Source organism: Triticum dicoccoides, chromosome 5B (assembly GCF_002162155.2).
Source record: "Triticum dicoccoides isolate Atlit2015 ecotype Zavitan chromosome 5B, WEW_v2.0, whole genome shotgun sequence".
NCBI lineage: Eukaryota > Viridiplantae > Streptophyta > Magnoliopsida > Poales > Poaceae > Triticum > Triticum dicoccoides.
In genome coordinates, this window is record NC_041389.1 from 480,852,384 (window position 1) to 480,856,336 (window position 3,953).

Below are 3,953 nucleotides of genomic sequence, written 5' to 3' on the forward strand. Positions count from 1 at the left end.
AGGAATTGTTGCTCCTTGAGGATTTTCGAAAGCGACCACGTCTTGAGAACTTCTAAAATTTCTTCACGAGCAGTGCTAGTTCCTGGCTCAGTTCTTCAGGATCACCAAGGCTACTGGTAGAGTGCTCTTCTTTAGACTCAGAGACTGCCTTGGCCTTCAGAGCACGTGGTTTGCCATAGCTCGGACCATAGAGATCTCTTTTCTCAACAAGATGGAACTCATGAGTGTTTAGCCTCTCGAGGATGTCAGCGGGATTAAGTGACTTGTAATCACCGCGCTCTTGAATCATCAGTGCCAGAGTGTCAAATGAAGAATCGAGCGATCTCAACAATTTCTTCACCACCTCATGGTCGGTGATGTCAGTGGCGCCGAGCGCTTGAAACTCATTTGAGATGTCAGTGAGGCGATCGAAGGTTTGCTGAACATTTTCATTGTTGAGTCTTTTGAAGCGGTTGAAGAGATTGCGAAGAACGTCAACACGAGAGTTACGTTGAGTTGAGACTCCTTCGTTTACTTTGGAGAGCCTATCCCAGATAAGCTTAGCAGTTTCCAAAGCACTCACTCTACCATACTGTCCTTTACTCAGATGACCACAAATGACATTCTTCGCTTGAGAATCGAGTTGCTTGAATCTCTTCACATCAGTAGCATTCAGGGAAAGTGTGACTGAGGGAACACCATTTTCCACAACATACCAGAGATCATTGTCAATTTCTTCAAGATGCATTCGCATCTTATTCTTCCAGTAGGGGTAGTCCGTGCCATCGAAGGTAGGACACCCAGCGGAGACCTTGATCATACCTGTGGTCGACATAACTATGACTCCAGGTGGTTAAACCAAAATCACACAGAACAAGGGAGTACCTTGCTCTGATACCAATTGAAAGTGCGTTATATCGACTGGAGGGGGGGGTGAATAGGCGATTTTTATGAATTCTTCAATGAGGAATTTGCTGGTGAGAAAATCCTAAATGAAGAACAACTAGCAGCGGAATAAGTACTCAGAAAGGAACATAACAGAACACAAGCATAGTCATCATGATGAAATGAAGACAAGCAAAGAGTACAGAAAGCGTAAGCACATGATAACAAGGGAAGAAGACGGACTGACTGAAGAAATAGAGATGAGGAAATTGAGAAAGTCTTCAGTCAATGTCTTCAAACAGATATGAACAAGCACATAACAACATACATGAGGAATTGAAAGAGTAGAGGAAATAGAACCAGTAAGCGGTGAAGACAATGATTTGGTAGACCAGTTCCAACTGCTGTCTCAGTTGTACATCTGGTTGGAGTGGCTGAGTATTTTAACTCGAGGAAACATAGTCCTCACCGTATTCTCCTTGAGCTAAAGTCACACAGACCTCGCCCAATCACTCGTGGTAAGTCTTCAGGTGACTTCCGAACCTTCACAAACTCGGTCACTCGGCGATCCACAATTCCTCTTGGATGCTCTAGACCTTGACGCCTAACCGTCTGGAAGAAGCACAGTCTTCAAAGGAAACAAGCGTCGGATCCACGCAGGATCAATCTCTTCAGTGATGCTCAATCACTTTGGGGTTTTGTAGGTTTGGGTTTGGGATTTCCTCACTTGATGATTTTCACTCAAAGTCCTTGGAGGATGGGTTGCTCTCAAATGACAAGTGTCAGTTTCTCTCGGAGCAGCCAACCAGCTAGTGGTTGTAGGGGGCGGCTATTTATAGCTGGGGAGTAGCCCGACATGATAAGACATAAATGCCCTTGTCTAATATGACCGTTAGGTGGGTAGATATTTTGGGACGGCTGGCGCGTAGCACAGCAATGGTCGGAATTTTGAGGTTCGAATTCCTCAGGGGTATCATGTTCCTCACTTGGTAGGCAATCCGCACTGGTGAATTTCTAACTCTTCAGTCAGAACAAATTCCTTAGAGACTAGAAGAACTTCGTCTCTGTCACTGAAGAATATGACTAAACTGTGCGAGATTTCCAATGGCTTCACTCAAAGGGATTGGTAGGTGTAGGATTTGAGTTGAGCATCACATGGAAATTTTTCCTTAGTATTTCCTCGACCCCTATAACAGTACGGTGTTTCCTATGACTCAAGAAAGAGAAAAATGAAACTATGAAAACAAAAGTCTTCGCGCTTCATGTTACTTGAATGAATACCAAGTCTTCAAGGTCACACCAATTTCTTCACTTTCCAAAGTCTTCAGAAAGTCTTAAGAAATTCAAAGTCTTTAGATGAAGAACTTCATTTTTAGGGGTAAACTTTCTCTATAAATATCAAACTCCTCATAGACTTATAGACCTGTGTACACTCACAAACGTATCAGTCTCTTAACCTATAAGTCTTAAATACACCAAAATCACTAAGGGGCACTAGATGCACTTACACCTGGAGATTAAACTCTTTGCTTGGCTTGTGGCACACAACAGGCTTTGGACTACAGATAGGCTTGCCCAGAAGAACATGCCCCATATGAGGCAATGCCAGCTCTGTTGCCAAGATGATGAGGATGTTTCGGACATGCTTTTTGGGTGCTCCTTCTCCAGGGAGGTATGGTACCATATCCTACTCCACTACAAAAAAATACACTTCTGTGATGACACATGTTTGTCACAGTAGGTCACGTTTCCTGTCATGCATGTATGACAATTTTATGACAGAATCAAGATAGTCATACCTATGCTGTCGTAGAAGTGTTCCATGATAATACCAAAATTATGATCACGTAAGTGTTCACTTCCATGATGACAAATGACGAGTCATGGAAGTGCTTTCGTCAAGGGTAACCGACACGTCACATCCACCATAACGGGTCGCCATTAAGCTATTGGTTCTGGTTTTGGATCCGATAACCCGTTAATAGCCTGGACCAATGGGGATTTTCCACGTGTAAAATTCTCATTGGCTAAAGGAAACACGTGTCAGCTCGTCATTGGGTCAGATAGGCGCCTATGATATGTTGACACGTGCGACGGCGCAACACTGGCCCATTTAGCTTACAAAGGCTGGCCTGTTTGACTTGGTCAAAAGCTAGCGGGTCGACCCATGAAAAGCATGTTAATGGTCTGTTTGCATATAGCCCATTTTACGGCTCGGTAACTCATGACCCGTTAGGGCCTTCCCTAAATCGGCCCAACAACGTGATGTGGGATGTCGAATATAACACCAGTCCGTTTCACTTTCGGCCCATGTATGGACCACGACGTCTTGCGACCCCTATGAGGCCTTTCGTATCTTTGGGCCCTTTAGTGGCCCACGGTGACTCTGGTCCATAATGAATAGAAAATTTCTTTGTACCCATTAACGACCCATGATTCACATGGGCTATTTCCAGCCCGAGTTAGCTTTCGGCTTACTGATGACCCATACATTCTTGGGCTCCTTTCTGGCCCATTACTGGCCTATTCCCCTAATGGGCCAAATTCGGCCCGTGGTTAGAATTAGCCCATGGTTAGAATCGGCCCATTTGTGGCCTGTTAACCCGTTGCGCCATTTCTAGCCCATCCTATATTCTGGCCCATTAACGACCCGTTATGCCTGTGACAGAATTAAGCCTTCGCTGTCTTCCGGCCTGTTAACGACCCATTACCGTGCTGGTCCGATACCAATTGCACCCGTTTACAGCCCATGTGGGCGTATTTGTCCAACGGCCCGAGGTGCACTGATTCTATGGCCCGTTGGAGGCCCATTTATCCAACGACCGTAGGAGGCCCATGGATCCTACAGCCTATAGCAGGCTCAAGGTTACCATGGCCCGTATATGGCCCATGGTTGTTGCGGCCACTAGCAAACCAAGGAAAAATAAGACTAGGAAATAAATAAGCCAGAAACTAACGCTAGGCTATTAAGATGATTGCACAGATTACATCCACTGGGCATCAAAGTTCGCCGCCAGTGCAAATATAGGGAACACCCTACACTATACAAAAATGGCTTGCTGTTTTCTTCAGCCGATGGCTGCATGTTA